Source organism: Coregonus lavaretus, assembly GCF_964263955.1.
Source record: "Coregonus lavaretus genome assembly, chromosome: 12".
NCBI lineage: Eukaryota > Metazoa > Chordata > Actinopteri > Salmoniformes > Salmonidae > Coregonus > Coregonus lavaretus.
In genome coordinates, this window is record NC_139999.1 from 14310857 (window position 1) to 14325087 (window position 14231).

General features: G+C 41.3%; 1 pseudogene across 1 annotated transcript in view; it reads right to left on the reverse strand.

Moving 5' to 3' along the window:
- Positions 1-13833, reverse strand: part of LOC311138098 (kazrin-like) — a 202355-nt pseudogene extending 188522 nt beyond the window's left edge. Inside the window, exon 1 of the transcript in view lies at positions 13758-13833. The product of the transcript in view is annotated as a kazrin-like (transcript). The remainder of the gene's footprint in view (positions 1-13757) is intronic.
- Between the last annotated feature and the right edge of the window lie 398 nt (positions 13834-14231).

A 14231-nucleotide genomic window follows, 5' to 3' on the forward strand; every position in this document is an offset into this window, starting at 1 on the left:
AGGGGTGGAGTAGAGAGATGTTCTGTCTCCAGACCCACAGATGCCTCCACTTAGGGATGGGCCTCCTGCCAATCAATCACGGTCAACATGTTCATTTCCTGTCCAGGGGATACATGCTGTTTGTCAGAGTAAATGTAGAACCAATGCAGTCACTAAATCCTCATTGGTTTATTGAACCAGCTTAGAGACCCAGAAGGCCTGTGCTCTAATAAAGACCTACCTCAGCAGTACACTCCTAGCACAGAGAGTACAGCCCGGACAACAGCTTATACACAACAACACAAACACACAACATGTCTGCAGAATAGCAATTAGACACTTCAGTCCTGGGGCTACTACACACATACAGTGAGGGAAAAAAAGTATTTGATCCCCTGCTGATTTTGTACGCTTGCCTACTGACAAAGGAATGATCAGTCTATAATTTTAATGGTAGGTTTATTTGAACAGTGAGAGACAGAATAACAACAAAAAAATCCAGAAAAACACATGTCAAAAATGTTATAAATTGATTTGCATTTTAATGAGGGAAATAAGTATTTGACCCCCTCTCAATCAGAAAGATTTCTGGCTCCCAGTTGTCTTTTATACAGTTAACGAGCTGAGATTAGGAGCACACTCTTAAAGGGAGTGCTCCTAATCTCAGCTTGTTACCTGTATAAAAGACACCTGTCCACAGAAGCAATCAATCAATCAGATTCCAAACTCTCCACCATAGCCAAGACCAAAGAGCTCTCCAAGGATGTCAGGGACAAGATTGTAGACCTACACAAGGCTGGAATGGGCTACAAGACCATCGCCAAGCAGCTTGGTGAGAAGGTGACAACAGTTGGTGCGATTATTCGCAAATGGAAGAAACACAAAAGAACTGTCAATCTCCCTCGGCCTGGGGCTCCATGCAAGATCTAAATGAAAAGATGTAAATGAAAAGCTGAAATGTCTTGAGTCAATAAGTATTCAACCCCTATGTTCTGGCAAGCCTAAATAAGTTCAGGAGTAAAACTTGGCTTAACAAGTCACATAATAAGTTGCATGGACTCACTTTTAGTGCAATAACAGTGTTTAACATGATTTTTGAATGACTACCTCATCTCTGTACCCCACACATATAATTATCTGTATTGTCCCTCAGTCGAGCAGTGAATTTCAAACACAGATTCAACCACAAAGACCAGGGAGGTTTTCCAATGCCCTTCAAAGAAGGACACCTATTGGTACATGGGTAAAAAATAAAAATAAAGCAGACATTGAATATCCCTTTGAGCATGGTGAAGTTACAGTGGGTTTCATATCTCTATTAGATTAGAGGTCCAATACAACACATTACTGAGTACCACTCGCCATATTTTCAAGCATAGTTGTGGCTGCATCATGTTATGGGTATGCTTGTAATCATTAAGGACCAGGGAGTTTTTCAGGATAAAAAAAAACAAGCAGAATGGAGCTAGGCACAGGCAAAATCCTAGAGGAAAACCTGGTTAAGTCTGCTTTCCACCAGACACTGGGAGATTAATTCACCTTTCAGCAGGACAATAATATAAAACACAACGCCAAATCTACACTGGAGTTGCTTACCAAGAAGACAGTGAATGTTCCTGAGTGGCCGAGTTACAGTTTTGACTTAAATCTACTTGAAAATGTATGGTAAGACCTACAAATGGTTGTCTAGCAAAGATCAACAACCAATTTGACAGAGCGTCAAGAATTTGGAAAATAATAATGGCCAAATGTTGCACAATCCAGGTGTGGAAAGCTCTTAGAGACTTATCCAGAAAGACTCACAGCTGTAATCGCTGCAAAAGGTGCTTCTAAGTATTGCCTCAGTGGTGTGAATACTTACGTAAATGAGATATTTCTGTATTTAATTTTAAATAAATTTGCAAAAATGTCAAAAGACATGTTTTTACTTTGTCATTATGGGGTATTGTGTGTAGATGGGTGATATATATATATTATATCCATTTTGAATTCAGGCTGTAACACAACAACATTTGGAATAAGTCAAGGGGTATGAATCCTTCCTGAAGGCAATTTACATAAATACACAGTATTGACTACCCTGAGTAAGTACAAGTACACACACACACTTACGCACACGTGCACGCACAAACACAGTCCCACACACACTGTCCCACGCACAGTCCCACAGACCCAGTTACACAGTGACCATTAGAGACATGAGGCCTGCCCATCTATGCAGTCAGATGCACTAATGTAGTGCTGAAATTCAACATGGGAGATTAGACCACAGAGAGAGAGAGAGAGAGAGAGAGAGAGAGAGAGAGAGAGAGAGAGAGAGAGAGAGAGAGAGAGAGAGAGAGAGAGAGAGAGAGACAGAGAGAGAGAGGTCTAAATTAAGCCTGTATGGCCTCTGATGGAGTGATTACCAGCACCACTGGAGATACCCAGCAACCACGGTTAATAAGGACCTCTAATCTAATAGAGATATGAAACCCACTGTGACTGAGCCATTCAACATAACCCTAATAAAACACTGTGACTGACTTTTTATTAGGAACTAAGGATAGTGCCAACAATATCAATTGTTTCTGACTGTGACTCTAATGGGAAGATGACAGTAATGTTTTAGTGGTCAGTCTGGTCACACAGAGAGAGAGTTGGAACATTGGCCGTGTGCCAGCCCCCTGACCTCCCTCCCTCCCCTCTCTCTCTCTCTCTCTCTCTCTCTCTCTCTCTCTCTCTCTCTCTCTCTCTCTCTCTCTCTCTTTCTCGTTCTCCCTCCCTCTCTCCCCCCCCTCTCTCTCTCTCTCTCTTTCTCTCTCTCTCTCTCTCCCCCTCCCTCTCTTTCTCTCTCCCCCCTCTCTCTCTCTCCCCCCCCCCCCCTCTCTCTCTCTCTCCCCCCCCTCTCTATCTCTCTCTCTCTCCCTCAGAGGGCATGAGGACAGTATGAAGAGTTATTGGCTCCATAGACTTGAATCTGCTGATAACCTTGTTTTCCCTCTGTCCTCTCATCACTGGAATCCATTGGAGCAGAAATGTGACTGGAACTCCTCCATAGGACATTACAGTACAGTACAGGGGCATTTAGCCAGAGCCAGAGCCAGTCCCAAGCTCTATGGTATCGATTTGAGTGATGACACACATTAAAGGCAATCTCCCAACTTTATAGGTCCTTGTGAAATCTGTTGGCGCCACCAGCGTTTTTTTGGAGTAACAAAGTGGGACAAAACATTGCCCAAAACTTAAGATGAAAACAGGCGGAACTGGGACTGTTTATACGGAATAAAGAGAATTGCAAAATATTGAATAATTCGAATATTTATTTTGTAGTTTCCAGATACAGTGGTTTTGCTTGGCACTAGCTTTAGGCAAGATTCAACTCTGGTCCCACATAAAACAATTCTGTCAGGATTAGAGATCTGTGTAATCTTAGTTGGTACAAACAATCCTGTTTTCATGTAAAGGACTATATCAAGGTGTTTTGGTACTTCCCTTATGCACTATGCTTTTACTATACCACAGGTCAATATAGACTACTAGTCTAACTGTCTATCCTGTGCTCTATCTACCATTCATATTGACAATAGTAGTTGGTGAATCATTTGTACAGATCTGCAATAGGCTAACTAGCAATCATACCACACATAAAAGCATTCAAAGCTGCATACATTTTCAATATGAATCCACAAAAAAGAATAGGAATAGCTGATAGGCAGCAGAGAGGCCAGGTGCATCATTGCGCATGAAAGAACAGTGAGGACATGAGACACGCAGCTCAAATAGCTCCCTTATTGATCTTGTTTAGGGACAATACAATTATCCTACCTAGACTAGCTTACATCACCATAATGCAATGAATATTTGCATTATTGTTTTCAAGTACAAAATTCTACTCTAGGCTGCAGTGAAAATGTAATTTTCTATAACGGCGCAAAAGCCCTGTGATTTGAATGTTTCATTCCATTTGGATCAGTTGTAGGTCTTCTACTCGACAGTTTCTAAGGTCTAGAAAGGCACAGTAGCAGGCCAGTCTGGATGTATTTTATGTTCTGATACTGAGATGCGCTGTCTGTTGCAGATCATCATTCTCTCAAGTCGTCCTATAATAATGTGACCACATATGCTCCCAGCAGGCCCAGATATTCAGGAAAGCTTAATGAGTGTTCTGCATCCTCTCCCATCCGAGCGGCTATTCCTTGCGCATCTAGAACCTAACGCTCAATATAGCCTAAATATTTGTCAGTTAACTTTTAAAATGTATTACCTTTTATATGTGGCATAAACACAACCAGTCACAATGTTTTAATCTGATTAGGTTACTTCAAAGGTCTCCTGTAGGCATGCACACGTTCGTCCAAAACATAATTCCAGCATCCTCAAAACATCATGGGAAAGCATACAGTTGATTAGGCTAGATTAAATAAATTATGATGAACTTGACATGGTGGTGAAAGTGCACAGTGATGAGCTTGATGCTCCTTTCAATAAATATCGAGAGTCTTATTCTGGTGACATGATGATCGATGCTTGGCTGCCATTTGACAAATACAAATAATCTCACACTTTTTTCCATAATAATCTCATCATGTAGGCTATACCTGCACTCCATCTGCGAGTTGTGGGCTAGAGTGCAGGTGCCAATACCAGAGAGGGACATTCGCTATACCTACGCAACATTTTAGTGGCAAAACCATCAGTAGGCTTAGAGTTTAAAATGCCATGGAGACCTATTTAACTTGTATTATTTATTCGGTACATGGGAATTTAACTGCAAAAGTAATTTTTATGTGCACTACGTATTTACGCACAGACTTTTATCCGCAACAAGTCAATGTGACGGAAGCACAAATCTGATGGGAAAATGCGCATATTGCGCTTATGCAGATTTTAGAATATTCGCATGAAAATCTGTCACCAATTGGATGGAAACCTAGCTATAGACACCCTAAAGACTCTGGCAAGTGTGCTAGTCCAGTGTCACTTTGATTATGCCTGCACATTATGGCATGGGCGGATTGGCCGTCTGGCAATTCTGGCAAATGCCAGAAGGGCCGGACCATGTTTTATTGGGGTGGGCTGGTCAAAAAAGTAAATAAATACAAATTACAATCTCTGTTGTTATAATAATCTATATTGAGCATTTCGCTGACCAGTGGGCATCGGTCGGCCCCCCTACCAAGATGGGCTGGCCCGGTTTTCTGATTGGCTGAGCTGAGGTGGCGTAAATTCACATTCAAAGTCAAACACGCATCATCAAAGAGAGTGAGACCCGCTCTGACTCTCTGTCAGTCACTCAGTCAGAACAGAAGATCATGGATCATAAAAAACGTAAAGGTGGTGCCGAAAAAGATTGAGAGACCAACAAAAAGGGTTCTTGAGGCCGACGCTGCTAAATGTCTGAAATGAACAACTTACAGTATTTTCTAAAGGTTCTGGTCCTGCTAGTCTGATTGCTGTGTCTGTGTCTGTGAGAAATGACAGACCAGCTGCTGAGAAAAAAGAATCAGAGGCCCAGTTATAGTGGTGAGTTGTTTCTTCAGACTCCATTGTTGTTTTTACATGCAGTATTTGAGTCAATATCACTATGAGGTGCCTTTGGTGTCCTCATCAGACTCACTCAGTCATCATGAAAATGGAGCAGAATAATAAAAGTCTGAGGTCTTATTATAAGTGGCCAAACATTTGCACACATATCAGTAGAATGATAAGTCTCTAAAAAAGTGTTTCCTTCATTTTATTAAATTTTTTTCATTGGATGTACGTGATTTTGGCATGTCCCACACACTGCTCTGCTAACTACAGTGTGTGTAATAAGTGGTTAAATGATACTAAATCCAATTTTTTTACATGTTTTTACTGTCCACAATAAGTTATTTGATAAAACAAGTAATTTTGATCATGTATATTGTGTTTTCATAATCATATTGAACATTTTGCATGTGTCCCTGAAATTGCTGTCCACCCTGTCATTATGGGGTAACTGCCCCTTTAAGAAACCCACTGATGTTTTCAGTGACATCACTACGAGCATTTTGTCTTTCTTCAATGAAGGCTGAAGCAGTGTCTAGTTGCAGAGTAAGTATTTACACTTATGTTTCATAATTTTCATCATATTATGTGTGTAGTTGGATGTTGTCAAGCTTAACATGTCCACTCTGTCATAGTGAAATATCAATTGATAGAAAAACCTATCAGAACTTTGAAATATATTTGTAAAACAGTACACAGTCAGCTTGCTAACTGTAGTATGTTGCTAAGTGAAGGTCCACCATGTGCTCATTAAATGCTAACATTAGCCAAAAATGTCCACCCTGTCATTGTCCACCCTGTCAGCAAGCCTTCCATTACAGCGTGGACATGGTTCATGACAGGAAGGACATGTGCATAGTTTAGGCCACATACTGATAATGTTACACATATTACAACAGCTATTACACACATTTTATAACAGTACATGCTATACATAGTAAGAATGGACAATATGGACAATTTTTTTGGCGATATCGGTATCAGCAAACCTAGTTTGATAATGCAAGCCTAGTTTACCGGGACTGCCAATTAAAGTGTGTAAGGGAACATTTTGAATCGTCTTTTTCAAGGAATGAGATCAAAAGGAGCTGAGATAGCAAGGAGATATCGGGAACGTCGTGATGCTGACCCAGACAGAAGAAGAAAGTACCTTGAGAAAGAAAGGGTCAAATGGAAAAAAGACAGAGAGACTGGAAAGAAGAAGGGTGTCAATGAGCTCAGTGAGAGAGAGAAGAGGGCAAAAAGAAAGAAATGGAGAGAGGCAAAAAGTAAAGCCAGAGCCAGAAACAGGGCCAGTGCCATAAAAGGCACTATGAGAATCCACCAAGCTATCAGTCTGACACCTGGCCAAATGAAATACAGAGACATTTCATGTCTGTGTAAAAGGGAGGAAGGTGTTTTGGACTGCCCCTGCTTTAACCTTCAAGAGGTCACTCTAGCTTATGTTCCTGTTTCATCTGACAAGTCCCCAGCATGTGGAAAGACACCAGATAATCCTAGGAGACCAGAAATGATTGACGTAAAGCACATTGGAGAGTGGTGCGTCGTTAATTATGACAATGAAACATACCCAGGTATCATCATGGATGCAGAAGGGCACAGTGTGAAAGTTAAGTGTATGCAACGCCATGGCATAAACAAGTTCAAATGGCCAAGTCTTCGGGACGACATCTGTTGGTACCATGACTGGCAGGTACTTTGCCTAATACCAGAACCACAGGCTCTGAACAGGCGCTCTGTACAGATTGAAGTGTCTGCATGGAAGTATGTGGAACAGCAACTGCAGAACTGAGCCATGTCTCTATTTGGAGATGCGTCCAAGTGATCTTTCTGTAATATTCTGTTTTTTCAAATCAACTGTTCTCCACTTAAAAAACATTTTTCTTCTTGTTCTACAGTTGAATGTTTGACTTTCACTGTGCAGAATGATGTACAGAGTTTAACGCTAGAAGGCCACATTAATGTCTCATTTTGGGCATCTTTATTGATTTATTTTATAATCACTATGTAATTACAATGTATTTATTCTGCTTTGAAATTGTCCATGACAGGGTGGACATGTTTTGCTGTTTGCATGTAAATTGTCTGCTTGCAGTTAATTTATAAAAAGTGTGGGAGCTTGACCAATATGCATTTCTAACAGCATAACATATACTTAATACAATGAATATGAAGTTCAATGGAAAATCTCAGCTTTTTGGGGGGGAAATGGGGAAGTCTCAAAGGCACCTTATGGTGATATTGACCCATTTGTTTAATAATGAGCTGGTTAAAAAGAGGCGTTTAAAAAGGAGGAAGGCCATGTTTCGCCAGTCACTGGTACAGTAAAGATTGAGAGACACTGTACTATAGTGTACTGCTTATGTTATGTGTCAGTAGCACTACCGCCTGTGTGTGTAAGTAGCGAGTAGTGTGATGAGGGCTGGTGAGGGTAAAATGCCAGGGCTGAATTTTAGTTCCAGTCCGCCCATGCATCATGGTTCACCACCAGTCCCACACATCTAAAGAATAAGCTACAGACCAGCCAAAACAAGCGTGTAGGAATTGTACTTAAACTCTCCCCTCATACTCATCTGGAGGTCAACCATTTTAAGCAGCTAGACTAGCTATCTGTGGGAAAAAAGAGTAGTATTCATTCAACTTGGTCTGGTCCACAGAATTATCACGGACTCAGCCCCCAGGTATCTATCCAACTATTTTTCATTTGTTAGAGATGTCCACCAGCATAAGCCAGAGACTCTAATATTCACTGTTTTAAATATGTGTCTATCTGGTAAGAAGACATATGTATATATCGGCGCTGTTGAGTGGATCAAATTACCACAACAACTCAAAGTCATACCAACCATAATCTATTTTTAAAAGAATGTAAAAAGCTGGCTAATGTGTGAACAGTATAACTTGTTTTGTCTGTATCTCTGTAATGTGTCTGTATCTCTGTAATGTGTCTGTATCTCTGTAATGTGTCTGTATCTATATAATGTGTCTGTATCTCTGTAATGTGTCTGTATCTCTGTAATGTGTCTGTATCTCTGTAATGTCTCTGTATCTCTGTAATGTCTCTGTATCTCTGTAATGTGTCTGTATCTATGTAATGTCTCTGTATCTCTGTAATGTGTCTGTATCTATGTAATGTGTCTGTATCTCTGTAATGTGTCTGTATCTATGTAATGTGTCTGTATCTATGTAATGTGTCTGTATCTATGTAATGTGTCTGTATCTCTGTAATGTGTCTGTATCTCTGTAATGTGTCTGTATCTATATAATGTCTCTGTATCTCTGTAATGTGTCTGTATCTATGTAATGTGTCTGTATCTCTGTAATGTGTCTGTATCTCTGTAATGTGTCTGTATCTATGTAATGTCTCTGTATCTCTGTAATGTGTCTGTATCTATGTAATGTGTCTGTATCTATATAATGTCTCTGTATCTCTGTAATGTGTCTGTATCTATATAATGTCTCTGTATCTCTGTAATGTGTCTGTATCTATGTAATGTCTCTGTATCTCTGTAATGTGTCTGTATCTATGTAATGTCTCTGTATCTCTGTAATGTGTCTGTATCTATGTAATGTGTCTGTATCTATGTAATGTGTCTGTATCTCTGTAATGTGTCTGTATCTCTGTAATGTGTCTGTATCTCTGTAATGTGTCTGTATCTCTGTAATGTGTCTGTATCTCTGTAATGTCTCTGTATCTCTGTAATGTGTCTGTATCTGTGTAATGTGTCTGTATCTATGTAATGTCTCTGTATCTCTGTAATGTCTCTGTATCTCTGTAATGTCTCTGTATCTCTATAATGTGTCTGTATCTATGTAATTGAATATGTATTTATGTTTTTTTTTAAATAGGGTCCAAAATGGAATGAAGTCCTCGGCTTTATTGTGCAATCCCGGTCACTTTTTAAAATCTTTGTACTGTGTGTATATACTGTCTGTGCATTTTTTTACTGACATAAAATCAACCAATCAATCCCAACTGTGCAGCTGCCATTTGATGAATGGAAAGCGACATCTGTTACAAAACACCAAAAGGTTTAATGACATTCTGAGATTGTCAAGCCAAGCCTTCGATACTGGGTAAGCCTACAAGGTAGGGAGGGATGGATTTTCTGTTTGTCCATATTGACATAGTCTATTTATTGTTGTGTTAAAAATGCAAACCATGATATTGAAGCGCCCGAAGTCGGACTGCTTTGTATATTTATTGCGTGGTGCATTGGCACAGAAACCTGTTGGTGGAAATGTTTTTGCATATTTTATAAAATTATAAATATGGCATCAACATTTAGAAAATCAGATTTCCCCCTAGTTGATCATTGTCTGCAGCCGGCTCTGATCGTAGTGTTGGCCTAATGAAACAGGCAGGCAGAGTGAGCTCGTCCGTGGTGGTGGGCGAACCCTCAACCTTCTGGCCCGTAGCCCTGTGTGGCATCGACTGTGCCACAAAAGCAAAGTCGATATCCACGTTTATAAACACAGGGTCTTTACAGTTCTTATTATTTTTGGTGTAAACGTTATTTTCAGTTAATTCTATGAGTGGGAGGGTGTGCAGTCCCTAAACACAATAACACTGACTGCAATGTTACAGCAACTCTTCCAATGTTGTTGAGGAGCAGAGAAGCACATTGAAAGACAAACCTGGAGAATGGCATTCAAATATAAACCTGTTATTGATCCAATTCATTCAATATTGATAGGTGATGATAAACACGCTGCCAAAAACCTACAATGTAGTGTTTTGTGACAACTACAAAATAGAGGATCTGTCTTAGAATTCTAACCTGTTGAAAAACATTAAATATTAACAGCAACTTCCCAGAATAGCTGATTTGCATACAGTAATTGCATTAGCTAGATAGGTTTGGTTAGGCAGAGTAGACATAATAGTAGAAACCAAGCTACAGTACAGTCGGTGTGACTCAATTAACCCTTCATTTGCGTAAGTGCAAAAGCACATTTCCATTTAGCATGGTACGCACTGTACATCGACTAGGCCTACTATTTATTAAACATTTTCTAAGCCATATTAAAGCTCAATTGTGTAGTGAATGTTCCCCCACACTCAAAGAGAAAGATAAGTGTTAGGCATCAAATGTGACAGCATTTGGGATTAGCCATATACGGTAGCAGCAGTGTGTGAATAAATCAGAAGGACTGTGTGTGTGTGTGTGTGTGTGTGTGTGTGTGTGTGTGTGTGTGTGTGTGTGTGTGTGTGTGTGAGTGTGTATGTGTGTGTGTGTGTGAAAGAGTCATAAAGGTTTGTCCTATCTAATAAGGCCTAGTTCTGCTCTCCTAGATACATCAGAAGAGTCTCATCAGCAGCAGCACTTCAAAACCCAGCATCACTTAGTAAAGAGGATTGGAGCCGCCTGAGATGCCCAGTCAGAGGCAGAATATTAATCAGGGCCCTGTCACCCCTCCGACACTAATACGCTCCTGCATACCAAACACACTTAATGAGTCCACAGATACACTCAAACAAAGAGCATTATTTATATAAGACTGCTCTTATGCAAAGAGGAGAAAGGAACAGAGAGAGACGCTCTCTCGGCAATAACAATGACAATACACCACTGGGCTGGATAAGCTCATTTATCTCATCAAATCACTCCACGGCACAGCAACGAGTCGGCTAAATAAAGCACAATAACAGAAGAGATAGCAGATCCACTAGACTGCACCGCACCACAGCTCATTGCACCCGGCCAAGGAACATGTGTTAGTGAGTTATGTTCTCATTATCACTAACAACTCTCTGTTCGCACATTATGCTTTAATACCGTGTGTTCCCAATCTAATTGCTTTTTTAATACTGTGTGTCTCCGTTTAATTGTTGCTAACAAATTTCTAGGGGCCTTTTATCTATCTTCCGGTGGAGCAGAAATCCTCCTGAACAATGAAACAAAAACTTGAACTTCAGAGAGAAAGTGACAGTATTGTACAGGCCTCTGTCTTTTTCTCTACCTGCTCTGGCAGCGTTTCATCTGCCCAAGGCCCTCCTCATTACCCAACATGTGTGTGTGAAGCGTCAGTTTGTATTTATGGCAGAGGAGAGCCATCAAAGGAAGTGGGTAAGTTCTCTCTGCAGGACATTGTTAGAGAGAGAGGAGAGAGAGAGAGAGAGAGAGAGAGAGAGAGAGAGAGAGAGAGAGAGAGAGAGAGGGGTCCACTCACCAACCAAGAATTCGCAAAATGGGACAAACACCAAATTGAGACTCTTCATGCAGAATTCTGCAAAAATATCCTCAGTGTACAACATAAAACACCAAATAATGCATGCAGAGCAGAATTAGGCCGATACCCGCTAATTATCCAAATCCAGAAAAGAGTCATTCAATTCTACAACCACCAAAAAAAGGAAGCGATTCCCAAACCTTCCATAACAATGCCATCATCCACAGAGAGATTAACCTGGAGAAGAGTCCCCTAAGCAATCTGGTCCTGGGGCTCTGTTCACAAACACAAACAGACCCCACAGAGCCCCAGGACAGCAACACAATTAGACCCAACCAAATCATGAGAAAACAAAAAAATAATTACTTGACACATTGGAAAGAACTTACATAAAAACAGAGCAAACTAGAATGCTATTTGGCCCTAAACAGAATACCTGACCACTGTGACTGACCCAAAATTAAGGAAAGTTTTGACTATCTACAGACTCAGTGAGCATAGCCTTGCTATTGAGAAAGGTCGCCGTAGGCAGACCTGTCTCCAAGAGAAGACAGGCTATGTGCACACTGCCCACAAAATGAGGTGGAAACTGAGCTGCACTTCCTAACCTCTTGCCAAATGTATGACTATATTAGAGACACATTATTTCTCTCAGATTACACAGATCCACAAATAATTAGAAAACAAATTCAAATTTGATAAACTCCCATATCTATTGAGTGAAATACCACAGTGTGTAATCACAGCAGCAAGATTTGTGACCTGTTGCCACAAGAAAAGGGCAACCAGTGAAGAACAAACACCATTGTAAATACAACCCATATTATTATTTATTTTCCCTTTTTTACTTTAACTATTTGCACATTGTTACAACACTGTATATAGGCATAATCTGACATTTGAAATGTCTTTATTCTTTTGGAACTTGTGTGAGTGTAATATTACTGTTCACTTTTTATTGTTTATTTCACTTTTGTTCATCCATTTCATTGCTTTGGCAATGTAAACATATGTTTCCCATGCCAATAAATCCCCTTTAATTAGAGAGAGAGAGAGAGAGAGAGAGAGAGAGAGAGAGAGAGAGAGAGAGAGAGAGAGAGAGAGAGAGAGAGAGAGAGAGAGAGAGAGAGAGAGAGAGAGAGAGAGATGACAGGGAGGGAGAGAGAGAGAGAGAGAGAGAGAGAGAGAGAGAGAGAGGAGAGGAGAGAGGGAGAGAGATGACAGGGAGAGAGAGAGAGAGAGAGAGAGAGAGAGAGAGAAAGAGAGAGAGAGAGAGAGAGAGAGCAAGAGAGAGATATCCCAGATGAATGCAGACCAGGCTGACACATTAGAGAAGTCAATCTCTGGTCCTCTTTCCCCGAGCTGACAAGGTAAAAATCAGTCGTTCTGAGCAAGGCAGTTAACCCACTGTTCCCCGGGCACCAATGACGTGGATGTTGATTAAGGCAACCCCCGCACCTCTCTGATTCAGAGGGGTTGGGTTAAATGCGGAAAACACATTTCAGTTGAATGCATTCAGTTGTACAACTGACTAGGTATCCCCCTGTACTGTGGAGATTGTCTTGGGTGACTACCCCATTGTGAGAATACACTGCTATGATGTCATGCCTCCCTCTCCATACTGAACACTGGATATGAAAAATCAGCCCTGCTAGTGCTACAACTCAGCACAGCAACAGATATTAACCATGAGTACCAGCTGCAACACAAACTGCATATTTCCTCATGGGCACAAAACAAAACAACATCCTGCAATGGTTTGTGCACCTTACACTTTACCTAAAGCCCCTGTACGCAGACCTCTGCGATTTCCCTTAATATCAACCTACACAGAAACCACCCCTCTACTCCAAAGAGACTGTACAAGTGCAACAGCAATCCCATGAGATCTCAGCCTCACTCTGTCTGAAACAGTCTCTGATGCCTCCAAGCACCAGCTGAATTAAGGTGGCAGTGAGAGTCAGGCGATCCGTTAAAACTGACAGATAGAGCAGGCTTGTTAACGATCTGATCTGGGAGCGATCTCCAGGCAGCTGATGGGGGATAAAACACTGACATGTTTAATAACGGCGTAGGTTGGTTTGGTTACTCACTGGCCTGCATGAGCTGTCCCTGACGTCCGAACACCTGGGAAAAGGTAGCGGGGCTGCAGGTGAGGGTGTCCTCCATGGTTGTCCCACTGGCCCACGCTGCGTGCACGAGGGGAATGAAGGTCAGAAACACTGCGTCACGGCGAGTCAGAGAGATAGTGAGAGTGGAGAGAGAGACAGAACGAGAAACAGAGAGAGAAAGGCTTGTTGAGGGCTTCCTGAGTCCCGAGCATGAGCTGTCCTGGAGTCTGGAGAGAGTGAGGTGACTGCCCTCCACTGGACCAGTCCTGATGCTTGTGCTGCTGCTGCCGCCAGAGAGATACACAGCCCACCGCTCACACACACACAAGCAGAGAAGAGCTTCTCACTGCACATATAATGAGAGGGGGTGTGCCTCCCTGCGTGAGCGTGTGAGGAGCGCTTGCGTGATAGAGTTTTGGACGTGCCTGTGTGTGTTTGCTAGAGTGAGAGAGTGCA